This window comes from Prionailurus viverrinus, chromosome B4 (assembly GCF_022837055.1).
Source record: "Prionailurus viverrinus isolate Anna chromosome B4, UM_Priviv_1.0, whole genome shotgun sequence".
Lineage (NCBI taxonomy): Eukaryota > Metazoa > Chordata > Mammalia > Carnivora > Felidae > Prionailurus > Prionailurus viverrinus.
Window position 1 is genome coordinate 51,620,135 of NC_062567.1, and position 27,508 is coordinate 51,647,642.

The window sequence follows — 27,508 nt, forward strand, 5'->3', positions numbered from 1 at the left end:
ACGAAATGCATAACAAAATGGAAACCACCACAGCTCGGCTTGAAGAGGCAGAGGAGAGAATAGGTGAACTAGAAGATAAAGTTATGGAAAAAGAGGAAGCTGAGAAAAAGAGAGATAAAAAAATCCAGGAGTATGAGGGGAAAATTAGAGAACTAAGTGATACACTAAAAAGAAATAATATACGCATATTTGGTATCCCAGAGGAGGAAGAGAGAGGGAAAGGTGCTGAAGGGGTACTTGAAGAAATCATAGCTGAGAACTTCCCTGAACTGGGGAAGGAAAAAGGCATTGAAATCCAAGAGGCACAAAAACTCCCTTCAGACGTAACTTGAATCGATCTTCTGCACGACATATCATAGTGAAACTGGCAAAATACAAGGATAAAGAGAAAATTCTGAAAGCAGCAAGGGGTAAACGTGCCCTCACATATAAAGGGAGACCTATAAGACTCATGACTGATCTCTCTTTTGAAACTTGGCAGGCCAGAAAGAATTGGCACGAGATTTTCAGGGTGCTAGACAGAAAAAATATGCAGCCGAGAATCCTTTATCCAGCAAGTCTGTCATTTAGAATAGAAGGAGAGATAAAGGTCTTCCCAAACAAACAAAAACTGAAGGAATTTGTCACCACTAAACCAGCCCTACAAGAGATCCTAAGGGGGACCCTGTGAGACAAAGTCCCAGAGACATCACTACAAGCATAAAACATACAGACATCACAATGACTCTAACCCCATATCTTTCTATAATAACACTGAAAGTAAATGGATTAAATGCGCCAACCAAAAGACATAGGGTATCAGAATGGATAAAAAAAACAAGACCCATCTATTTGCTGTCTACAAGAGACTCATTTTAGACCTGAGGACACCTTTAGATTGAGAGTGAGGGGATGGAGAACTATTTATCATGCGACTGGAAGCCAAAAGAAAGCTGGAGTAGCCATACTTATATCAGACAAACTAGACTTTAAATTAAAGGCTGTAACAAGAGATGAAGAAGGACATTATATAATAGTTACAGGGTCTATCCACCAGGAAGAGCTAACAATTATAAATGTCTATGCGCCGAATACCGGAGCCCCCAAATATATAAAACAATTACTCATAAACATAAGCAACCTTATTGATAAGAATGTGGTAATTGCAGGGGACTTTAACACCCCACTTTCAGAAATGGACAGATCATCTAGACACACGGTCAATAAAGAAACAAGGGCCCTGAATGAGACATTGGATCAGATGGACTTGACAGATATATTTAGAACTCTGCATCCCAAAGCAACAGAATATACTTTCTTCTCAAGTGCACATGGAACATTCTCCTCGATAGATCATATACTGGGTCACAAAACAGCCCTTCATAAGTTTACAATAATTGAAATTATACCATGCATACTTTCAGATACATTTCAATGCGATGAAGCTTGAAATCAACCACAGAAAAAAGTCTGGAAAACCTCCAAAGGCATGGAGGTTAAAGAACACCCTACTAACGAATGAGTGGGTCAACCAGGCAATTAGAGAAGAAATTAAAAAATATATGGAAACAAACAAAAATGAAAATACAACAATCCAAACGCTTTGGGATGCAGCGAAGGCAGTCCTGAGAGGAAAATACATTGCAATCCAGGCCTATCTCAAGAAACAAGAAAAATCCCAAATACAAAATCTAACAGCACACCTAAAGGAACTAGAAGCAGAACAGCAAAGGCAGCCTAAACCCAGCAGAAGAAGAGAAATAATAAAGATCAGAGCAGAAATAAACAATATAGAATCTAAAAAAACTGTAGAGCAGATCAACGAAGCCAAGAGTTGGTTTTTTGAAAAAATAAACAAAATTGACAAACCTCTAGCCAGCCTTCTCAAAAAAGAAAAGGGATAGGACCCAAATAGATAAAATCATGAATGAAAATGGAATTATTACAACCAATCCCTCAGAGATACAAACAATTATCAGGGAATACTATGAAAAATTATATGCCAACAAATTGGACAACCTGGAAGAAATGGACAAATTCCTGAACACCCACACTCTTCCAAAACTCAATCAGGAGGAAATAGAAAGCTTGAACAGACCCATAACCAGCGAAGAAATTGAATCGGTTATCAAAAATCTCCCAACAAATAAGAGTCCAGGACCAGATGGCTTCCCAGGGGAGTTCTACCAGACGTTTAAAGCAGAGATAATTCCTATCCTTCTCAAGCTATTCCAAGAAATAGAAAGGGAAGGAAAACTTCCAGACTCATTCTATGAAGCCAGTATTACTTTGATTCCTAAACCAGACAGAGACCCAGTAAAAAAAGAGAACTACAGGCCAATATCCCTGATGAATATGGATGCAAAAATTCTCAATAAGATACTAGCAAATCGAATTCAATGGCATATAAAAAGAATTATTCACCATGATCAAGTGGGATTCATTCCTGGGATGCAGGGCTGGTTCAACATTCGCAAATCAATCAATGTGATACATCATATTAACAAAAAAAAAAAAAGAGAAGAACCATATGATCCTGTCAATCGATGCAGAAAAGGCCTTTGACAAAATCCAGCACCCTTTCTTAATAAAAACCCTTGAGAAAGTCGGGATAGAAGGAACATACTTAAAGATCATAAAAGCCATTTATGAAAAGCCCACAGCTAACATCATCCTCAACGGGGAAAAACTGAGAGCTTTTTCCCTGAGATCAGGAACACGACAAGGATGCCCACTCTCACCGCTGCTGTTTAACATAGTGCTGGAAGTTCTAGCATCAGCAATCAGACAACAAAAGGAAATCAAAGGCATCAAAATTGGCAAAGATGAAGTCAAGCTTTCGCTTTTTGCAGATGACATGATATTATACATGGAAAATCCGATAGACTCCACCAAAAGTCTGCTAGAACTGATACAGGAATTCAGCAAAGTTGCAGGATACAAAATCAATGTACAGAAATCAGTTGCATTCTTATACACTAACAATGAAGCAACAGAAAGACAAATAAAGAAACTGATCCCATTCACAATTGCACCAAGAAGCATAAAATACCTAGGAATAAATCTAACCAAAGATGTAAATGATATGTATGCTGAAAACTATAGAAAGCTTATGAAGGACATTGAAGAAGATTTAAAGAAATGGAAAGACATTCCCTGCTCATGGATTGGAAAAATAAATATTGTCAAAATGTCAATACTACCCAAAGCTATCTACACATTCAATGCAATCCCAATCAAAATTGCACCAGCATTCTTCTCGAAACTAGAACAAGCAATCCTAAAATTCATATGGAACCACAAAAGGCCCCGAATAGCCAAAGGAATTTTGAAGAAGAAGACCAAAGCAGGAGGCATCACAATCCCAGACTTTAGCTTCTACTACAAAGCTGTCATCATCAAGACAGCATGGTATTGGCACAAAAACAGACACATAGACCAATGGAATAGAATAGAAACCCCAGAACTAGACCCACAAACGTATGGCCAACTCATCTTTGACAAAGCAGGAAAGAACATCCAATGGAAAAAAGACAGCCTCTTTAACAAATGGTGCTGGGAGAACTGGACAGCAACATGCAGAAGGTTGAAACTAGACCACTTTCTCACACCATTCACAAAAATAAACTCAAAATGGATAAAGGACCTAAATGTGAGACAGGAAACCATCAAAACCTTAGAGGAGAAAGCAGGAAAAGATCTCTCTGACCTCAGCCGTAGCAATCTCTTACTCGACACATCCCCAAAGGCAAGGGAATTAAAAGCAAAAGTGAATTACTGGGACCTTATGAAGATAAAAAGCTTCTGCACAGCAAAGGAAACAACCAACAAAACTAAAAGGCAACCAACGGAATGGGAAAAGATATTCACAAATGACATATCGGACAAAGGGCTAGTATCCAAAATGTATAAAGAGCTCACCAAACTCCACACCCGAAAAACAAATAACCCAGTGAAGAAATGGGCAGAAAACATGAATAGACACTTCTCTAAAGAAGACATCCGGATGGCCAACAGGCACATGAAAAGATGTTCAACGTCGCTCCTTATCAGGGAAATACAAATCAAAACCACACTCAGGTATCACCTCACGCCAGTCAGAGTGGCCAAAATGAACAAATCAGGAGACTATAGATGCTGGAGAGGATGTGGAGAAACGGGAACCCTCTTGCACTGTTGGTGGGAATGCGAATTGGTGCAGCCTCTCTGGAAAGCAGTGTGGAGGTTCCTCAGAAAATTAAAAATAGACCTACCCTATGACCCAGCAATAGCACTGCTAGGAATTTATCCAAGGGATACAGGAGTACTGATGCATAGGGGCACTTGTACCCCAATGTTCATAGCAGCACTCTCAACAATAGCCAAATTATGGAAAGAGCCTAAATGTCCATCAACTGATGAATGGATAAAGAAATTGTGGTTTATATACACAATGGAATATTACGTGGCAATGAGAAAAAATGAAATATGGCCTTTTGTAGCAACGTGGATGGAACTGGAGAGTGTGATGCTAAGTGAAATAAGCCATACAGAGAAAGACAGATACCATATGGTTTCACTCTTATGTTGGTCCTGAGAAACTTAACAGGAATCCATGGGGGAGGGGAAGAAAAAAAAAAACAGGTTAGAGTGGGAGAGAGCCAAAGCATAAGAGACTGTTAAAAACTGAGAACAAACTGAGGGTTGATGGGGGGTGGGAGGGAGGAGAGGGTGGGTGATGGGTATTGAGGAGGGTACCTTTTGGGATGAGCACTGGGTGTTGTATGGAAACCAATTTGTCAATAAATTTCATATAAAAAAAAAGAAATCTGATCTCTCCATTGTGCTCTCCTTGCCCTTCTCTCCCCTCATTAATATCCAGTGGCATAACTCTCTGAACTAGAATTCTCTACTGGGAGGGCACCCAGTTAGGGAAGAGGGTAGGAGTAGTAGGTGATGAGGTGGAGCCAAGGAGCAAAGCTTCTGCCTGATGATACTTCCAGATTGCCTTTCCTTCCCCAGCTGAAACTGAGAAGATTAACTGGCCACAGCCAAGGAAGTACCCCAGGCTCTACATATCAGTTGGTGATGTCAGAGATCTGACACAAGAACTGAAGCCCAAGTCCATTTCGCCACAACAAAGCGAAAGTACAAAGGAAGTAACCCAAGTCAGCTCAGACAAAGCACTGTACCTATGACATTTATGATTTGCTCCAGTGTCATCCCCTTGATGTGTGACAACTGAACAAGACAGAAAACACACAGTTTTATTACTTTCATTGATTTAATTTGTTTGGAAAATAGGTCACCTAATGCTTTGGCATTAGGCAATATGACACAATACTCAAACTGCACAACTATATTTACGGCTGGCCTCCAGAAGGGAGAAGTGGGGCAAAAGCCAGTAGATTGAGAGGTATGGAGAATAGGATTTCACTATTTTCAGGAGGATGGGGAAGTATCCATCAAATGCCTTTATGTTGTAAGCTCCCACATAAAATAATTTTCTCTCTTTGCTACCATTGTTGGTGTACTCTCTGTAAATGGCTACAGAGATGGCTTCTGGTTAGTTTGGATTATGCCTAAAATGAGAAAGGGGGGTGCCTGTGTGGCTCAGTTGGTTAAGCCTCCAACTCTTGATTTCAGGTCAGGTCATAATCTCATGGTTCATAAGTTTGAGTTCAGCTTCAGGCTCTGCACTAACAGTGTGGAGCCTGCTTGAGATTCTCTCTCTTTCCCTCTATGTCTCTTTTCCTCCTCTGCTTGTGCTCTCTCTTTCTCCTTCAAAATAAATAAACTTAATAAAATAAAATAATAAAATAAAATAAAATAAAATAAAATAGAAATCACAAGTTTTCTAAGTGAGAAAGACTGAATTCAATCTATTAAAGATCAGATTTCAATTAAGCATAAATCACTACAAAGGTAATTTCCAAATTAGATAATTCAGGCACCACAGTAATTCTTTCTTCAAAAGAACTCAAGCAAAAGCAACATTTTTCTTCCCCCTAAACTATCATACCAACATTATTATCCCCAAATGATCATGCAATTAGGTACACAAAGTGAAAGACAGGGGTGGCGAATAGAGAGTTCTCCTCTCTGGGAATGAATAATTAAGAGCTTTTCATAAACAACTCCAACTTTCTAAAATATGTAAAAGATACATAAACTATGAACCAGGAAGTGTATTCCTAAATCATAACGAACAGTTGAGGCAAGGGCATGTCAAGATCCTAGATGGCTTCCTAGTCAATAGAAGGTAAGAATAGTAAGGACCTCATTTTCCAGTGTTGGCAAGAAAGTGAGTATCTTGTGTGCACTGTGAGTCAGCCTGAGAGGCCTCATGAAAGAGGTGGGAATTAGTCCATCTTGGCATTATGCATAACTGTTCACTGGGAAACTATCATTTCAAGCTACATGTTTTGCTTTAACCATGATCCAATAAATACAGCCTCTTTGAGGTCTTCTTTCCATGACCCCTATGAAAAAATATAAAACAAACTCCACCACACCCTGAGCCAGTAAATCCAGTTTGCCCAGTTTTAACTGGATTTAACAGATCCAGTTAAATAATTGCTACAGATATTAATATAGATATAGATACTGAGATATAATAATAGTAATACTACCACTGCTACTACTACTACTACTACTACTACTAATAATAATAATAATATAATAATTATCAGGGTTTTTTTTTCTGTGCTGAAAAGGAAAAGAGAGAAAAACCAGAAATGTGTAAGTTATTCCCTGGGGAAAGAGAAGTACAGCTCGGATAGCTTCCCTGAAATGTTGGAAAGAAAGCTGAAGTAACCAAACTCAACTCATGCTAAAAAAATAAATATCCAAACTTATCTCTCAAGAATCTCCTGAGAACAACCTCACCAAATGGATCACCTGCCAGGCATCCTCCCACCTATAATCTTACTTTGCACTATATTCTGTTTGCATGTTACTTGGAAGAAACCATTCTCTAAGTTTGTAGGATAAAAGTTCCATAGGGTAGAACCTCTTTCATGGTCTCTGAATACAGCTAGAAACCCGAATTCTGCAAGCCAATCATACAAGGTGCAATCCAGACTTAAACTTGAAGGGATGGCAACCTCCAAATTGTATGCTCTTTAGACCAAGCAGAAACACATCCATCTCGTCCAACTCACCCACCTACCCTACCACCCCCAGATCCACGCCTGAAATTCATTCCAGTCTGGCAGACCATGAATTCCAAGTCACTGAAAACCCATCCTGCTGCAAACTAACACACTCCATACCAACTGTATGTAGACCAAATCCATCCATCCAAATATAGACCAAAATCTATGTAGATATAGAAAAAAATCTATGTAGATGGAAAACAAAGCATTTTTGCTTCCTTCCCACAATATGTATGAAGTCACTGCTTCATGCACACACCACACTAGTAACTTGAACCATTATTTGAGTAAAAAGCAGATAACCAGAGCTTCTCCAGAGGCTGTATAGACTCCATATCATCTACTACCATTCTGCGATGGTTGTGAACAAAGAGACTTTTCTGAGTCTCTCTGGGTAACTTCAGAGAAGACAGAGTTAAATACAATGTTTCTCATTCATGATTTGACACAGTTACAGGTTTAATTTCAGTTACAATCCAGTTTTGGAGTTTCTTAATATTTCCATCACACCAAAACAACATAGATGATCAACTTGAGAAATCAGAAAAGGCTTAGTTTCTACTTCTAGAGGTCTTCAGAAATTAGATGGGCTGCAGGAACAATCATAAATAGAATTTCCAAAAACAGAATCAGAAAGAGAGCTGGGAAAACCCAGGAAGGGTGTACAATTAAGAGATTAGAAAGTTATGTGGTATATTGATTTTAATGGTAAAAATCTATTTCTTCTCTACTTCCCCCTATGATTCCCTACTCCTTTTCTCAACCCTGAATCCAGTCAACACAAAACACCTAATAAAGTCCTCAGGAGAGAGCAGTAGAAGGAAATCCAACTGGCTGTCCACTCTATTTTCCAAATTACAACTGTAATGTAGGACGGTCTTTGTCTACAATGAGAACCGATCCAAACTTTTTTTTTCCCAAGAAGCCTTGCTTAACATCTGTATTTACACCCAAATCCTTTCTTTCCTTCTCATCAGAATCCAGAAATCCATTCAGTGGCCCCATTATCACCAAACCCCGTGTCCTCTTTTAGACCAGCAGTTGTTAGTGGTGGGAGTCCATTGCTCCTTCTTCCATGTACCTCCTCCCAATGTACACCCTCAGTAATACACGGCATACAAAGTGGCTTAGGAAAGGACAACTATCTCTCAGCTACCTTCCTTCATATCGTTAACTGTGTCCTTCTATCCTTCCCATGGATGTACTCAGCTAACTCCTTCTCTCTGTCTTCTTACAATACCCCATGCTTGCTTCCTCTCATTCACCAGGGAGCTGCTCCATTTTGCTTCTTGCTCCTTAGGAAAATTAATTGGGTTTTTTTGTTTGTTTGTTTGTTTGTTTGTAGGAAAGAAATCAGATCATATGAAAGTTGCATCATGCCTCAAAGTCCTGTGTTCTTATCCAAATATAAATCCATATCACTTCTCCACCAAAACCCCTCCACCTCACCCCAGCTCATGCATCATAGTGTATAACAAAAAGCCTCTGCCACCACTTTTTTTAAGGGACACCCTTTATCCCTATCCCCTTGTTCTTTCTAATCCCCAGGATGCTTTGTGATTTCTGTAATAACAAAAGAAAAAAGGACAAAGATAAACCAAAAGAATATAATGCAAAACTCATATTTTATCAATGTGTAATATACTGGTAAAGGAAATTTGCTTTTTCACATGATTTTGCTTAAACTAAGGTTAAAATTAATCTGCCTTTGGGAGGTAATAACACATGTCAATTGATAATGGACAGATGTTGCCCAAGAACTGCTGGAGGGCAAGAGAAAGACAACCTAGACATAAACATTTGCTACATATAATCAATTAAACAGGTGTTGTGTATGTATAGAGTAGTCTGGGCTTCTAGTGTTGGGCTACTGCCCACAGCGTACATGCCTGTTGGGGGTAGGGAGTGTTGAGCAGACAACCATTTAAGACTCTAACAGCCTTTAAATTAAAAAGTTGGAAATATGTTTTGTGATAAAAGCAAATTGCCTCTTAGAGATCCAGGAAGGCACACCCATTCCAGGCTTCTCCTCTAAACCTTTATTGATAAATAAACATAAACATCTATCATGAACATAAAATTTATAGATTAAGAACAGAGCCATCAGGTTTCAAGGTTTATTCAAACCTTGAAAGAACTGACTCATTTATAAAATACTTAGGACCTCAGAGAAGCCTTCATAAAATGTTTTAAAGACTTCTAGGCAGCCACACCCCAGGGGATTTTGGTAATCTTTTCTCTTACAGCCTGTCCTGACCTATAATCAATACCCACCACAACTTTGTAAGTTAGATAGTACACGTAGGGAGATACATTCAGCATCTGTAAAAATAGATATATGTCTCTTTGAGCATGGAGGAAGAAGCCCCTCAAATCATCATGGTGACAGGGGACCACCTTATCAAACTTGACCTGCTGTCCTGAAGTCCACATCAGTGTCCTCCCTAAGAAGATAGGACACAGAGAGTTTCAGAATCTCCAGTGAGAAAGTGTGGCAAAACATGGAAGCAGTAGAGCCAGGTGGAAGAATTTTCATTCATTCAAACAATGTGTCTAAGCATACTATGTGCTGGACCCTGTGGGAAAGACAAAGATGAGTAAGGCAAGCTCTGCACCAGGTCAGAAAGAAAAGACCAGGAAGGACAGCAGGACAAAGATGCGGGAAGGACTCTGGAGGAGAAGCACCAAGGAAAAACCTCCCCTAGTTCATATTTTCCTCAGCAGAGCTGAGAACCTTTCTGGTCTGGAGGAGAACAGAGTGCAGGACTCAAATTCCTCTGACCCCAGAAAACTTGCCTGCCCTTCCCAAACTCACAAAGCCTCTAATCTGCACTCCCCAATCCAAAGTCTACCTCCAGTGCCATTAAATACCCTCTGCTCAAACACCATAAAGTTAGACAGCCAGCAGCACTCCATCACAGCCTTCTTCCTCTCTGGTTCTGTCTCAGTTCTCTTGCCAACTCTATAAACAAGAGAAACCACTTGCCCATGGGCTATTTCTGCCAATGAAGAGAGAAAAATGAGAAGAAAGTGCAATCAAAACCCAGTGAGAGGAAAAGGCTTAGCCAACTAGAGCCAGGGCTTAGAGTGGAGGTTAGCAGGTGACCCTCAGCGATACGGGCCCTTGGGAGAAGCAGGCCTTCTAGGAGTTGGAGCCTTCAAGGATGCAGGGCATGGGAATGGTGGGAAAGGGGAGGGAGGTGGATTAGAGGGAAACCAGGAAGAAAACTAGAAGTGGGCAATGGAAGACCAGTGTGTCCTTGCATGGGTGAGCAAGTGGGCTGAGGACCTAAATGAGACTTTGTTGGAGACTTTGTGGGCAGCAAGATGTTGTTCATTTAGAAGTCAACAATCTTCCCCTGATCCTGGTTGGCACAAAGGGAGTATGGGGAGCCAGGTGGAGCCCAGCCTGTGGTGATTTGGAGGCCAGTTACAGATCCAGTTAAAAAGCCCACTGAAGAGCTCTTTAAACAAGCATAGAAGCACCACCACTCACCTGCCTCTCCCAGAAACTCCTACTGGGTTCCTCTACCACCACTATTCATTCCAGCTCCCTCACCCATGTTTCCCATAACTCCAGAAGTAAAACTAAAGGGGATTTGGCTTAAACTTTACCACAAGGGATTTATTAAAACAGGCATTCAGCATTCATAGAAAATTCTAACTGAATATGCATTGAAATTCTGCTGGAGAAAGTAAAGAAAAAGATGTACTCTCTGCCTAGAGAGCTTGCTGCTCTAGACATTCAAAATGTAGGGCTTCCAAGACCCTGAAACATGACCAAAGGAAGGTACCACCTCTTTACCAGAATGATAATCTTCAAACAGAGGCAAGACTTCTCAGAGATGGAGAAGATGGGCCTACTTAGAGACTGAGGGCTGAATGCACAAGTGATGGCCCAAGAAGGAATGGGTCTCAAGGAAAAGGGGAACTACTGCCTTCTCTTAGTAGTGCTGAAATGCCTCTAAACCCTAAATTAGGTTCCTTAAAGACTGGAGTAGAGGTGGAGGGAAGGATTCAAGGGTAGTGGCATGTCTCTAAAGTGACAAAGTCTATAATAACTACACTAAGGACATTAAAATTAGAGCAGTGATAATTGCTCCAAATCTTAAATTTTAGTCAGAATCCAGTTTTGGAAATTCTTAACAGTTCTATCACACCAAAACAAGATGATCAACCTGGTAAATCAGAAAAAACCTGAGCTTCTTGTTCCAGAGATCTTCAGAAACTTTATCAGATACAAGGAAGAATCAGAATTACAATTTCCAAACAGGAATCATTAAAGAGATCTGGAAAGCAGTGTGGAGGTTCCTCAGAAAATTAAAAATAGACCTACCCTATGACCCAGCAATAGCACTGCTAGGAATTTACCCAAGGGATACAGGAGTACTGATGCATAGGGGCACTTGTACCCCAATGTTCATAGCAGCACTCTCAACAATAGCCAAATTATGGAAAGAGCCTAAATGTCCATCAACTGATGAATGAATAAAGAAATTGTGGTTTATATACACAACGGAATACTACGTGGCAATGAGAAAAAATGAAATATGGCTTTTTGTAGCAACGTGGATGGAACTGGAGAGTGTGATGCTAAGTGAAATAAGCCATACAGAGAAAGACAGATACCATATGGTTTCTCTCTTATGTGGATCCTGAGAAACTTAACAGGAACCCATGGGGGAGGGGAAGGAAAAAAAAAAGAGGTTAGAGTGGGAGAGAGCCAAAGCATAAGAGATTGTTAAAAACAGAACAAACTGAGGGTTGATGGGGGGTGGGAGGGAGGAGAGGGTGGGTGATGGGTATTGAAGAGGGCACCTTTTGAGATGAGCACTGGGTGTTGTATGGAAATCAATTTGACAATAAGTTTCATATATAAAATAAAATAAAATAAAATAAAATAAAATAAAATAAAATAAAATAAAATAAAAATAAAAATAAAAAAAATAAAAAAAAAATAAAGAGAGCTGGGAAAATCCAGGGAGGGAGTAAAATTAAGGGATTAGAAAGCAAAGTGATACGTTGATGTCAAAAGTAAAAATCCATTTCTTCTCCATTTATCTCTACAATTCTATATCCTTTTTTTCTCAACCCTCAATCCTGTCAACACAGAATACCTAAGAAGTCCTCAGGAGAAAGCAGTAGAAGGAAACCCATCTTCCTGTCCATTTTATTTTCCAAACTACAAGTATAATGTAGGATGACATTTACCTACAATAAGGAGCGATCCACACTCATTTTTTTTCCAAAAAAGCCTTGTTAAACAGCTTCCCCCCTCCCCCTCAAATCCTTTCTTCCTTTTATGCACAGAATCCAGAAAGCCATCTAGTGTCCCATTTATCACTATACTCTATATCCACATTTAGAAAAGCATTTGTGAGTGGTCAGAGCCCATGGCTCCTTTTTCCATGTACCTCCTCCCAATATACATCCTCAATAATACAGGGCACACAAGGTGGCTTAGGAAAGACTATCTCCCTGGTTATCTTCCTTCATGTCTTAAATGTGTCCTGTCCTCCATGTAAGGACTTACATGTCTTCTCCTCTCTGTCTTCTTTCACCAGATTTTGCTTGGTTCCTCTCATAGCCCTAGGTAATTGTTCCACACCTTCACCATCTCCGTTATCAAGTTCATTGCTTTGTTTTGCTTTGTTTTGTTTTGTTTTGTTTTGTTTTGTTTTGTTTTGTTTTAGTAAAGACAGCAGATAATCTGTTCATACGAAAGTTGTATTATGTTTCTAACTCCTGAGTTCTTAGCTAAATATAGATCAATATGGCTTTTCCACAAAGATCATCTGCCTCAACTCAGCTCAAGCAACACAAATTATAACAAAGAGCCTCTACCACCACTGTTTAAGGGATACTGTATATCCCTCTTCCGTAGTTCTTTCTAGTTTACAATTGGCTTTATGATTTCTGTGATAATAAAAAAACAAGGGACAAGGACGAACCAAAAGAATATAATCCAAAAATTATATTTATCAATTTGGATGTGTTTGGTAAAGAAAAAAATGAATCTATCTTCTAGAGGCACTTCCACATATCAATTGACAATGGAGAAAATTTGCCCAGGAAATGCTAGAGGGCAGAGAAAGACAACCCAGAAATAAACATTTGCCACCTATAATCAATAAAATAGGTGTCACACATGGATGAGTGCTGTCTGGACTTCTGGTGTTGGGGTATGGTGTACATGGCAGTGCGGTGGCAGGGAGAATGACCAACAGTTTAATATTCCAAGGGCCTTTAAAATTAAAGAGTTGCAAATACGTTTTTCAATAATACCAAATTACCTTTTGGAGACCCAGAGAGCCATACCTATTTTAGGCTTATCCTTCAAGGCTTTATCAATCAATAAATATGCCTATCATGAGCATAAATTTGATAGATTCTAAGAGAAAGAATCTCAAGTTTCTTGGCTAACTTAACACTGGCTCCTTTACAATACATTTGGGACCTCAGAGAATCCTTCATAAAGTGTTTTAAAGACCATTGGGAAGACAAACCCTAGGGAAACGTGGTAATTATTGCTTTTACAGCCTGATCTACCCTACAAGCAATCCCCAACACACCCTATTTAAAAATTAAATGATAAAGGGAGAGAGATACCTTCTGCAGCTGTAAAAATAGATATGTTTCTTTGAGCATGGAGGAAGTACCTCAAATCATTATGGTCAGGGGGAGCACCTTATCATACTGGACCTGCCATTCTACAAAGTCCACATCAATATCTTCCCTAAAAAGATATGACACAGACATTTTCAGAACTTCAAGTGGGACAGTGTGGGAAAACATGAAGGATGTAGCAGAGCCAGGTGGAAGAATCTTCATTCAAAGAACATGTCTAGCATATTATGTGCTAGGCCCTGTGGGGAAGACTAAGATGAATAAAGCAAGCTCTGAACCAGGTCAGAAAAGAAAGCCAAGAAGAAGGGCAGGGCAAAGAGGTGAGAAGGACCCTGGAGGAAAAGCACCAAGAAATAACCTCCCTTAACTCATATCTTACTCAGCAGAGCTGAGACATTTTTGGTCTGGAAGAGAAGAGAGTGTAGGCCTCCAAATCACTCTGACCCCAGCAAACCTGCCTGCTCTTTCCAAACTCACAAGGCCTATAATGTGCACCCCCAATTCACAATCTAGCCATGAAATAACCTCTGCTCAAACCCCAGAGCACTTGGACACCCAGCAGCACTCCAAGCTCATCCTTCTTCCTCTCTGGCTCTGTCTCAGCTTTCCTGCCAACTCTACAAATAGGAGAAATTACTTACCTATAGGCTTTTTGGAGGATAAGACAGGAGAAGAAAAAGAAAGTCAAATCCAGAGACAGGGAAGGAGCTTGGCCAAGGAGAGTCAGAACGAAGAGTGGAACTTGGAGGGTGCCCTCAAGAAGGTGGGGCCTATGGGGAGGCGGGGCCATCAGGAGACAGGGCCATGGGGGAGGCCACAGCCTGGAAGGGTGGGAAAGGGTGAAGGAGGTACCTTAGATGGAATCCTGGAGGAAAGCTGGAGCTGGGCAATGGAAGACTAGTGGGACTCTGTCTGGGTGAGGAGGTGGACTGAGGGCTCAAATTGGACTTTGCTGGAGACTTTATTTGCAGCAAGATGTGAATTTAGAAGTAAATAATTTTCCCAGGGTTCTAGGTATAGAGAAGGTCCTAATTGGCAGGAGAAGAGTGTGAGGAGCCAAGTGGAGCCCAGCCTGTGGGATTTGGAGGCCAGTTCCAGGAGCAGCTAAAGAGCACCCCTATAAACAATGATAGAGGCACATTCCCCAGCCACCTCTCCAACAATCTCTCACTATGTTCCTCTACCAGCACCATCCATCCCAGCACCCTCACCCACATGTCTCAAAACTCCAAGAATAAAACTAAAAGGACTTGGATTATGCTTCATCATGAAGGACTTCCTGAGTCACTCATTCGTCATTCATAGCACATTTTAACTGAATATACATTGAGTATTGTGCTGGAGAAAGTAAAGAAAAATATACAGTTCCAGGCTACAGAGCTTCTTGCTCTAGACAATCATAACATAGTGCTTCCAAAACCCTGAAACAGTGACCGAAGAAAGGTGCCACCTCCTTTCCAGGATGGTAACCTTCAAATAGAGGCATGTTTGTCAGAGATGGAGAAGATGGGGCCTACTTAGAAAACAAAGGATGAATGCAAAAGTGATGGTACCAAGAAGGCATGGATGTCAAGGAAAAGGGGCAATGATTCTTCTACTTGACAGTGTTGAGATGTCTTTAAACCCTAAATTAGGTTCCTTAAAGAATTGGGTGGAAGTGGAAGGAGGGGCAAAAAGAGTAACTTCAGGTCCCTAAAGTCTACATTAAATATACTAAGACAGATCATTAAAACTGAATCAGAAAAAATTGTTCCAGATCTCATTATGAGTCTCCAACTGAGAAAAAAACTACAAATCACATTGGCCCTGCCCTAACACATCTCCAGTAGGCAAGCCCAAGGGTGCTAATTGAGCATCTGCTTTGTTCCAGGTGCTATACTATGTGGTGGATGAGTGGCCCAGCCAGACTACAGAGCCAAGATTCCTAGAGGCAAAGGAGACAGGCAGGATTTGGAAGGATGGCTGTTATGACAGAACAGTAGGGGAGGGGCACCCGGGTATTTGATTTGTGTCTGTTACAATATTAGGCTGTCTTACCCTGCCCCAAACTGGGATTTTTCCCAGATGTGCATCTGCTTTGAGGGAAAGAAGGGTATAAGAAGAGGGTCTCTTTGTCCTTGCATCTGGTCACAAACACAATCCTTTCAACTTTCTCCCTATGCTACACACTGCCTCCTCAGTAGAGGCTAGGGGAAATACCAGGGCCCTAGACAATCACCAGAGAAGTAAGACAACTTGTCCAGGGCTGAGGGAATGCAGAGGATGCAGAGTTGGTGCCATAAGTGTCTCCTGCTGGGGAGGAGGGGGGACAGAATGGGGAACCTGGAAGTTAGAGCCCATCCAGGTGATTTCACATGAAGTGTCTGAACTCTGAGGGGTTAGAGGAGGGAAGAGGAGAAGAGACAGGGGTGTGAGTCAGAGACAGGGGAAGAGGATGAAAGACACAGAGATAAGAGAAGCAAGGAAGAGAGATGGATTAGAGGGCAAGAGAGAAAACATGGATGGAGAGACAGCAAAAGGAGACAGATAGGAGGAGATGTGGGTGGAGAAACTAAAAGGCACACAGGGTGAAACTCACAAAGATGTGATGGAAGAGACACCTTCAGAGACTGATAGAGGGAAGCAGGGAGGGAAACAGCCAGAAGGAAAGCTAAGGGCAGACTCAGTCTTGGAAAATCTCAGCACAAACTATATGGAGTCAAAGAGAAAGGCCCACAGACAGACAGATTTGCCTGACAGAGGTGAAGGTAAAGGAGGCAAAGTAGGAAGGAAGAAGACAGGGCTGCAAGAAGGAGGGAGGAAGGAAAATGACAAAGGGAGAGAAGGAGGCAAGTATGGAGCAGGAGGAGGGAGCCAGGCCAGGGAAGGGATGTATATTTGCTTTATGATCCTCTTCCACTGCACCTGATCCCTGCTGAGCCCAGTCCCCTCTCAGGTGCTGCTGGGTGGTGGGTGTGCCCAGAAAGAAGCTGAGAGGGTGAAGCCGCTGCCATCACTGCCCCATGTTCCCTCCCAATGCCAACCTGGGGATCCCAGAGGCCCCTACATGGATGTGAAAACTGCCTCCCTTACCCTCTCCACTATATATATATATATATATATATATATATATATATATATATATATATATATATATATATTGCAATCAAAAGAGGCCTGAAGCTCAGCCCTAAATTTCTCAGAATAAGTGCAGCCTGGCACAACCGTAGAAATGGGGAGTTTGAGCCAATGAGAAGGAGAAACAGAGGCAGGCATGCAAGTCATGCTGACAAGCTCTGGAGTAAGTGTTGGGGACAGACTAGTCATGGATCCCATGGAGAAAAGTGAGGAGAGGTTAAGGACTGGGACAATGTCTGTATTGAGAACTAAATAAGCACCATGCACAGTATAAGCAAAATAAGATATTCGAGACCGTCCATTAATGTGGAGTCAACAATGTAGACACTTCTGAGCAGTCATGATCAATGTCTTCAAGCAGCTCTGAACTAAAGGGCTCCCACAAACATACACATGAAATCCACAAAAGAAGAAACTCAGGCAGATAATAGAGACTTTGAGGCCAATGTACATACTGAATCTAGGTTATAAGAGACAAGTGATGAACAACCATCCAACTGTGTGAAGATGCAAGACTTAGCATGGCAGGCTGGACTCTGCCTTTTTCCCAAGGCTTTCTTGGGGCTCTGCAAAGACTGGCTCCTCCATCTCCTCTCAGGGCCAGGGGAGACCCTAACAACAGTAACTCAAGCAATCTAAAGGGGAGTTGTTCTCCCAGTCACCATCCCTGACAGCCATATTTGAAGGTCCCAGGTACCAGATATCTGATTATAACTAGAGTCCAAGAAGGCTTTTTAGCAGCAGGAGGGAGGGTTGAGAGGGAAACTTCTGGAGAATCCTGCAGAGAAAAGACCAGGGAGCAAAATCTACCAGGTCCATTCCACCACATGGACACTTATAAGTTTAATAAAGTTCAAATTACCCAGGGTTTCCATTTAATTAAAGCCCGGAACTGGGTAACTATATTTCTTCTCCAAGTTCTACCCTTTACCTCCCACCTCACCCATGGACACACATCTTCTATAGAACACATTGAACCAGAAACTGGACTTTAAAAACTTCCTCCACTAGAGAGATGGTCTTAATTTCAGCAAAGAAATTTACAAGACAATTTGGAAAGTATTTCCTTAGACCTAGGGTTGGAAAATACTAGAACCAGAGAAACACATGTGCACACACACACACACACACACACACACACACACAGTATCCAGTATAAGGGAAACCGTCTCTTGACTGGTATTCCTTTTTCTGTGGTATTTACCTCAAGATGATGTATCCCAATCAGGGAACAAAATATAGTCTCCCTAAACATTAGGAAATTAATTCCCTTCTAACCCTTAGTTCCTGGAGGGAGATGATTGTTTCCCTCCCCCAGTCATGGAAAACACTCTGAAGAAGGATCACACAGCCTATAGGTAGGAACCACACATGCAGCCTAGATTGCTGTTATATACCCCCAAGGCCTCCCTCTCCTGTTTTATCACAATCTTTCTGCTCCCTGTAGTGTCTATTCTTTGGACTCACACTGTGACTCAGCACAGAGGGAAGCAAAGCATCCCAAGGAAAGAGAACACAAGACCCTTTATTCTGGGATGTGAGAAGAAAGGCTCACAAGACAAGAAATCCTGGCAGAGAAAAATGCATATGGATTGATAATGTCATATTATACCAGTACTGAGGTACCTATGGAAAGGAGGATAGAAATAGAGATTGAGAACACAAAGCAAAATCAGAGGAAAGGAAATGCCAGATTTTGAGGATGGGGGCGTGCAAAATACTAGGCAGACAAGAGGCTGCTGTGTTCAGCAGGTGTGGAGAGAATACACTGAGAAGACATCAAAGATGAAGATGATGATGGTTTAAAATGCCTAATGAATTCAGATTTATAAATATAAATGTACACAGGTCTTTGGCATAAATTTATTTTTATCCTCAATAACAGGCTACAGAAGCAGGTATCAGAGCTGCTATTTTACAGATATGGAAACTAAGGCACAGAGAGGTTAAATAACTTGCCTCAAGTCACAGAACTTGTAAGGGAGGATCAAAGAATCAAATAACTGTACTGTGGTACCCTCTCCTGCAGGCTCTGCACTGGGAAGCACCCAGGATTGGGACCTGTTGTGTGAGGGAGAAGTTACTCCCCAGAGGGCAAAAGACCTGCCTCCTGGGGCCCTTCTCAACATGTTCTGCCCAGGAGAGCTTGGCCAAGTTGAGGCCTCATCTTGGAAATGGAGAAGTCATGCTTTACCCTCTGAAGATGAAAGACTAAACCAGGTCATTTATTGAAGACTTTTAAGCTTTAAAACACAGAATTCAGTCCATGGAAGGGGTGGGTAAGGGGATAGCCAGGATAAAGGTCTCAAAGACTTCAGTATTCCCATTACCCCTCCCCATCCCCAGTCCTGTCTCCCTCTCCCTCTTTCTGTCTCCTGACCCCCAGGAGCCTCTGTCCCCACTGTCTAGGCCCTGGCAACTGTCTCTCCCTACCATGGCTCACTAGCCCATGCAGTCCAGACTCAGCCATCCTCACAGTCTAAGAGGTCAGAGACATCAGCCTAGCTTCCCAGCCCAGAGCACTGGGCCTCTCTGTCTTGGCTCTCAGCCTCATCTTACTAGCTGCCCAGGGCCTCCCACAGGACAGGGCCCTGCTCCTCCATCTGGGTTTCAACTCAGTGTGCAGCACACATAAAGGGTAGAGTGTGTGACTCACTGTATTTTTTTTCATGATCTGTACAATTTATGCACAAGACAGGGACCAAGCCTGGGACCCTGCATCCCCTAAAAATATAGGTATATCTACAAAATATAGGCAATTTATCTCCCCATAACAGGGAGAAGACAGTTAGGGAGCCTCTGAGATCAGTGTGTGTGAGGGGAGAGGGTTCATTAGTGTGGGGGCTAAAGACACCACTGGTAGGGATGGGGGTTGCATAAGAGACTTAGAAATAGGTCAAGAAGATGGAGGAAAGGGTGACTTCAGGCCCTAGGAACCCAAGAGCCAAGTGTAGAGGACAGGGCATAGAGCAACAGAATGAAGGCCACATAGAAGAGGATGAAGCTGTCAGACCAGAGAGGGCCAGAGGGGTGGGGAGGAGCCCAGCCCTCTACCCACTTCACAGCCTCCAGGGTGGTCCACAGCCCCTGTGGGGACTGTGGGGAACTAAGAAAGAAACCCAAGGGACATCATTTGAACCTAAACTGTACTGTGAGGTTTAGTGTCAGGAAAGCAGGCAGCTGGAGGGAATCCATCTTTAGTGGGGCAGTGCTTTCCTTTAGAGATCCCAGGGCCCCTGAAGGAGCCAAGATGGCACAACTGCATGGAAGTTTTTTGTGTGTGTCTCACACCCATGAAACACAGCCAGATCAATAATAAACCATCCTGCACATCTGGAAAACTGATTTGATGATAAACTCAACAATCTGCACAACCTGAACCACAGAACTCAGCAGGTATGTGATACAGAGAGGTGAACTGGGGGAGAGAGAAAACACAGAGGGCAGAGTGCTGTTTTTTGTGGAGAGAGGATGGAGATGGGGGAGAGTATGGGAAAAGCACCCCCCCCAAAGCAGCTGGAGAGAAAGTGGAAAAGTGGAAATAGCTGCAGGGATTGAACTAAAAATGGAGAGAGGAGGTTTAAATTCCATTAAGACTCTATAAACAGGGGAGCACAGAGTCTGAAACACCACATCTCATTACCTGGTATGCTCTGGAAGGAAGGGTGTATCCCCAGGAGCAGAAAGTGAGGTCCGAGGGGTCCTTGGGTCACACAGGGAGAGGTGGTGGCTCCTCTGCTGGGAGGACATTTGGTAGAGGCTGGGTAGCTACCCCACAGGCAAAGGTGACAGCAAACCCCAGAGAACAACCACATCAGCTGGTGCTGGAACAAGGACATTAAGGGGGAAGCCTGGTGACAGATGTGTCTTGTGATTTTCCATAATCCCTGAAATGTTGCTGTTACACGATCATGTAAACTTTTTCTGGAGTGGCTGGCACCAGCCACAGTCTCAGGATTGGCAGCAGCATGGGCTTGTGAAATTTCCTAGGTGCAGCCAGCACTTGGCCATTGCTCTGTGAGACACTCCTACAGAGGGGCAGACGGGTCAAAGCCACAGTCCCTCAGAAGTAAGGGGGCGGGAAAAACAGCTGCTTCTGAAAAAAAAACTCAGGAGGAAGATGCTGCCTGGGAGCCTGACTGCTTGGTCATGGACAGTGTAAAAGTGGGGAGTGGACAAAAGCCAGAGACAAAAGATGGGTGTCCGATTGCTGATTGGGAGAACAGAGTTCTGATACTAGAGAATGGGTAGCTGGGTGACTCCATTTTCACCCCTCTCGTGCATGCCATGCTCACCTACAAGCACCACAACAATCCACCCCAATAAGCTAAGCAGCACCATCTCTTGGAGAATGGAGCCAATTACACTAAGACCTGCACAATGGGGTCAACCTCACACTTCAGGAACACCATAAGTCTCTCCATCTGCTTCATTTATGGACTATAAAGTGCTTCATAGTTTGACGTCTAGGGGAAAACGATGCAATACAATCGTATTTCAGTCTGTTCAGTGGTCCCTCTCTTCATTTTTTTTTCTTTTCTTTTTCTTGAATACAGAAATAGAAAAAATATTTTTATTTTCAGTTTTTATTAAAAATATTTCTTAATTTTTACTGTTTTTGTCAATTTTTCAAATTCTATTTTACTTCCATTATTCCATATTATTCTACTTCAATGTATTCATTTATTTTTCAAATTTTCATTTTCCTTTTTTCCCCCTTTTCTTCTCTAATCTATCAAGCTCCTTTCAACGCCCAGACCAAAACACATCTAGGATCTACCATCATTTATTTGATTTGTGTGTGTGTGTGTGTGTGTGTGTGTGTGTTGTTTTTAAGTTTTTAATTTTAATTGGTTTTACCTCATTGATTCCTTTTCTCCCTTCAAAATGATGAAACAAAGGAATTTACCCCAAAAGAAAGAGCAGGAAGAAACAACAGCCAAGGACTTAACCAACACAGATGCAAGCAAGATGTCTGAACCAGAATTTAGAATCGTGATAATAAGAATACTAGCTGAGGTAAAAACTAGATTAGAATCCCCTTTTGTGTAGATTAAAAAAAAGTAAATCTATTCATGATGAAATAAAAAATGCTATAACTGAGCTACAATCTCGAATGGATGTCATGGCGGCAAAGATGGAAGAGCCACTGCAGCAAATCAGCAATATACAGGACAAATTTATGGAGAATAATGAAGCAGAGAAAATAGGGAGATTAAGGCAAAAGAGAATTATTTAAGAATTAGAGAAATCAGTGACTCATTAGAAAGGAACAACATCAGAATCATAGGGGTCCCAGAAGAGGAAGAGAGAGAAATAGGGGTAGAAGGGTTATGTGAGCAAATCATAATGGAAAACTTTCATAACCCGGGGAAAGACACAGATATTGAAATCCAGGAAGCAAAGAGGACCCCAATTAGACCAACAAAACCCAACCATCAACAAGGCACATCATAGTCAAATTCACAAAATACTCAGGCAAGGAAAGAATCATGAGAGCAGCAAGGGAAAAAAAATCTTTAAACTACAAAGGAAGACAGATGAGATTTGCAACAGACCTAGCCACAGAAACATGGCAGGCCAGAAATGAGTAGCAGGATATATTCAATGTGCTGAATCAGAAAAATATGCAGCCAAGAATTCTTTATCCAGCAAGGCTGTCATTAAAAACAGAAGGAGAGATAAAAATTTCCCACACAAACAAAAATTAAAGGAGTTTGCGACCACTAAACCATCCCTTCAAAAAAATTTAAGGGGGACTCTCTGAGGGAGAAAAGATGAAAATACATACATACATACATACACACATACCAAAAGCAACAAAGACTAGAAAAAAAACAGAGAACACAACCAGACATTCCAACTCAACAAGCAACATAATGGCAATAAATTCATATTTTTCAGTACTCACTGTAAATGTCAATGGACTAAATGCTCCAATCAAAAGACATAGGGAAACAGAATGGTAAGAAAATAAGATCCATCTATATGCTGTTTACAAGAGATCCACTTCAGACCTAAAGACACCTTCAGATTGAAAGTAAGGGGATGGAGAACCATCTATCATGCTTAATAGTCAACAAAAGAAAGCTGGAGTGGCCATACATATATCAGACAATCCAGACTTTAAAATAAAGACTGTATCAAGAGATGTTGAAGGGCATTATATCATAATTAAAGGGTCTATCCACCAAGAAGACCTAACAATTGTAAATATTTATGCTCCAAATGTGATGGCACCCAAACATATAAATCAATTAATCACACACATAAAGAAACTTACCGACAGTAATATTATAAAAGTAGAGGACTTCAACACCTCAATTACAACAATGGACAGATCAGCTAAACAGAAAATCAACAAGGAAACAGTGGCTTTTAATGACACACTGGACCAAATGGACTTAACAGAAATATTCAGAACATTTCATCCAAAAGCAGGGGAATACATATTCTTCTCCAGTGCACATGGAATGTTCTCCAGAATAGATCACATACTGGGAAATAAATCAGCCCTCAGAAAGTACAAAAAGTCAAGATAATACCCTGTGTATTTTCAGACCACAATGCTATGAAACTCAAAATCAACTACAAGAAAAAATTTGAAAAGATAAAAAATACTTGGAGACTAAAAAACATCCTACTAAAGAATGAATGGGCTAACCGAGAAGTTAAAGAGGAAATGAAAAAGGACATGGAATCCAATGAAAATGATAATACCACATTCCAAAACCTCTGGGACACAGCAAGGGCGGTCATAAGAGGGAAGTATATAGCAATCCAGACCTTCTAAAACAAGGAAGAAAGGTCTCAGATACACAACCTAACCTTACACGTTAAGGAGCTGGAAAAAGAACAGCAAATAATACCCCAAACCAGCAGAAGACAGGAAATAATAAAGAGTAGAGCAGAAATCAATGCTATCAAAACAAATAAACAACAACAACAACAACAACAACAACAAATAGAACAGATCAATGAAACCAGAACCTGGTTCTGTGAAAGAGTTAACAAAATTGATAAACCTCTAGCCAGTTTGATCAAAAAGTAAAAGGAAAGGACACAAATGAGTAAAATCAAGAATGAAAGAGGAGAGTTCACTACCAACACAGCAGAAATACAAACAATAATAAGAGAATATTATGAGCAATTATATGCCAGTAAAATGGGGAATCTGGAAGAAATGGACAACTTCCTAGAAACATATACACTACCAAAACTGAAACAGGAAGAAAGAAAATTTGAGCAGACCCATAACCAGTAAAGAAATCGATTAGTAATCAAAAACCTGCCAAAAAACAAGAGTCCAGGGACAGATGGCTTTCCAGGGGAATTCTACCAAACATTTAAGGAAGAGTTAATACCTATTCTCCTGAAGCTGTTCCAAAAAATAGAAATGGAAGAAAAACTTCCAAACTCTTTCTATGAAGTCAGCATTACCTTGATTCCAAAACCATACAAAGACTCCACTAAAAAGGAGAACTATAGACCTGGACCACTTTCTTACACCATACACAAAAATAAACTCAAAATTGATGAAAGACCTAAACGTAAGACAGAAAGCCATCAAACCCTCGAGGAGAAAGCAGGCAAAAACTTCTTTGACCTTGGCCACAGAAACTTCTTACTCAACATGTCTCTGGAGAAACAAAAGCAAAAAGTAACTATTGGGACCTCATCAAAATCAAAAGCTTCTGGAGCGCCTGGGTGGCGCAGTCGGTTAAGCGTCCGACTTCAGCCAGGTCACGACCTCGTGGTCCGTGAGTTCGAGCCCCGCGTCGGGCTCTGGGCTGATGGCTCAGAGCCTGGAGCCTGTTTCCGATTCTGTGTCTCCCTCTCTCTCTGCCCCTCCCCCATTCATGCTCTGTCTCTCTCTGTCCCAAAAATAAATAAACGTTGAAAAAAAAATCAAAAGCTTCTGCACAGCAAAGGAAACAATCAGCAAAACTAAAAGGCAACTGATGGAATAGGAGAAGATATTTTCAAATGACATATCAGATAAAGGGTTAATATCCAAAATCTATACAGAACTTACCAAACTTAACACCCAAAAAACAAATAATCCAGTGAAGAAATGGGCAAAAGATATGAGTAGACACTTCTTCAAAGAAGGCATCCAGATGGCCAGCCGACACATGAAAAAAATGCTCAACATCACTCATCATCGAAGATGAATGGGAAAGACAAATCAAAACCACAATGAGATACCACCTCACACCTGTCAGAATGGCTAATGTTAACAACTCAGGCAACAACAGATGTTGGCGAGGATACAGAGAAAGAGGATCTCTTTTTCATTGTTGGTGGGAATGCAAGCTGGTGCAGCCACTCTGGAAAACAGTATGGAGGTTCCTCAAAAAAAATAAAAATAGAACTACCTTATGACCCAGCAATTTCATAACTAGGTATTTACCAAGGGATCCAGGTATGCTGTTTTGAAGGGGCACATGCACCCCAATGTTTATGGCAGCACTATCGACAATAGCCAAAGTATGGAAAGAGCCCAAATGTCCATCAATGGATAAATGGCTAAAGAATATGTGGTGTGTGTGTGTGTGTGTGTGTGTGTGTGTGTGTGTGTGTGTATATATATATATATATATATATAATGGAGTATTACTTAGCAATCAAAAAGAATGAAATATTGCCATTTGCAACTACGTGGATAGAACTTGAAGTTATTATGCTAAGCAGAATTAGTCAGAGAAAGACAAATATCATATGACTTCACTCATGTGAGGACTTTAAGACACAGAACAGATGAACATAAGGGAAGGGTAGCAAAAAGAATATAAAAACAGGGAGGGGGACAAAACATAAGAGACTCTTAGATATGGAGAATAAACAGAGGGCTACTGGAGAGGTTGTGGAAGGGGGGATGGGCTAAATGGTTAAGGAGCATTAAGGCATCCACTCCTGAAATCATTGTTGCACTATATGCTAACTAAATGGGATGTAAATTAAAAAAAAATAATAAGTTAAAAAATAAATAAATATAGGCTTTAAAGAATTCATTAAAAAAAAAAAAAAGAAATACCAGGGGCCCTGTGTGTGTGTGTGTGTGTGTGTGTGTGTACCTGATATGAGGGAGTGGAGAGGAAGATGTGAGTCTGAGGCTTCAGAAGTCCAGGTTCTGTCTGGAGGTAAGACTATTGGGGGAGATGTACTCCCAGATCCCCTGCAGCCCCAGCAGACAAAGCACATGACTGCAGGGACAGAGGGTGGCCAGCACTACCAACACAGGTAAATGCAGGCTGGACTTTGGGCAGCCTCCATCCTCCCTGGGATTGACTTTGCTTGGTCCAGTCCACAATTCACATGGCTTCCTGTGTTCTGGGTTCAGTCCAGTACCCACCCTCCCTTCTTGTCCACACTCATGGACATTTCCTGTGTTCAGAACTTAGAACACTTGTTAGGCTGAACCATACGAAATTCCTGATATTTAGTTGGATTTGGTGTATACTGTCTATTAATTTTTCTTTTCTCTCTTCTTAATATCTTTTTGACTCCAGGCTAAGGTGACAGGGGAGCAGACTGAGGAAGGACAAATAACAAAAGCTAATGTTTATTGAGTGCCTACTATGTGCCAAGTATGTTGCATCCTGACCACAGCGCTAATTCCCCCTACAGTCCCAGGAATTATTTCCTGTTGCCCCTGCAATTACTTCCCACCTTTTACAGGTGAGTGAGTCCAGGTGAAGAGGCTCCATGGGAGGAACAGGGCTGGGATTCCAGCTCAGCCCAGGACCTCCTGCTTTACCACAGCCCCCCACCAACCAGGGGAGTCCTGGCAGAGACTGGGAGTCAGAAGGCAATGCAGGCAGCTGCACAACAGGAAGGGGGAGGAGGAAACAGACCAAAATGGAACTCTGGAGGGGGCAGAAGAGCCCCCATGGAAGGAGTGGGGCAAAGCCCAGAGATCACACCTGAAACCAACATGAAAAAGGGCAATCTAAAGAAGAACCTGGGCAGAGACACACCCAAGCCTCTGACCAGAATTGTAGGTAGTGGCAACCATGGGCAGAATGCAGTAGTGTGGACAGAGGACCTGTGGGGGGAGGCCAGGGCAGGTGTAGACAGAGCAGAAGGGTGGTCACAGAAGGAACTCTGCTATAGAGTCTAGGGCACCAGGTAGAGAGTTACAGTAGAGGCATGGGTGACAAAGATAAAGCCCACGCAAAAGGATGAAAAGCAAGAGCGGGGAGCAGAGACCCTGTGGGATGGATGTGGGACTGAGACACAGGGTTAGAGACAGTGCTCAGAGAGGGGGAGCAGGAGTCAGCCTCAAAGAGCACTGGGGAAGGTGAGGATGTGGGAAGGCTTGAAGGTGAGGGTGGGTGTGCGTACACACACACACACACACACACACACACACACACACACACCCTTCCAAGAAAGGAGCAATTGGCTCCTAAATCCCAGTGAGCATCCCCAGCCCCATATCCCCAAACCCTGGGAGGCTTTTGGAGGTGATGAAAGGCAGAGCCACAGTGCTTGGTGGAGGGTGCGGAGAGGGACATCATGAATGTGTGTGTATGTCCTTTTGTGCCTGGCAGGCTTGTGGGTACCTGAGAGTGTGTGTGCATGTGAGTGCACCTGCTCCAAGGAGCAGCCTGTGCCTGCAGGACTCTTTGTCTGACTGTTGGCCA

At 41.8% G+C, this 27,508-nt stretch overlaps 2 protein-coding genes across 5 annotated transcripts in view; both read right to left on the minus strand.

Moving 5' to 3' along the window:
• LOC125169830 (cationic amino acid transporter 3-like) overlaps nucleotides 1-27,508 on the minus strand; it is a 373,522-nt gene that overhangs the window by 172,917 nt on the left and 173,097 nt on the right. The window contains exon 1 of one of the 2 annotated variants that reach the window (XR_007153808.1): nucleotides 14,384-14,469. The exons of the other annotated variant lie outside the window; for it this stretch is intronic. The gene's annotated coding sequence lies outside the window, so the exon portion shown is untranslated. Of the gene's footprint in view, nucleotides 1-14,383; nucleotides 14,470-27,508 lie in introns of those variants that run through there. 2 annotated transcript variants of the gene reach the window in all.
• The window catches only part of LOC125169841 (cationic amino acid transporter 3-like), a 155,317-nt gene that overhangs the window by 91,153 nt on the left and 36,656 nt on the right, over nucleotides 1-27,508 (minus strand). The window contains exon 1 of one of the 3 annotated variants that reach the window (XM_047865630.1): nucleotides 20,503-20,558. The exons of 1 other annotated variant lie outside the window; for it this stretch is intronic. The gene's annotated coding sequence lies outside the window, so the exon portion shown is untranslated. Of the gene's footprint in view, nucleotides 1-14,383; nucleotides 14,463-20,502; nucleotides 20,559-27,508 lie in introns of those variants that run through there. One more of the 3 variants, XM_047865629.1, reaches the window with a different exon arrangement.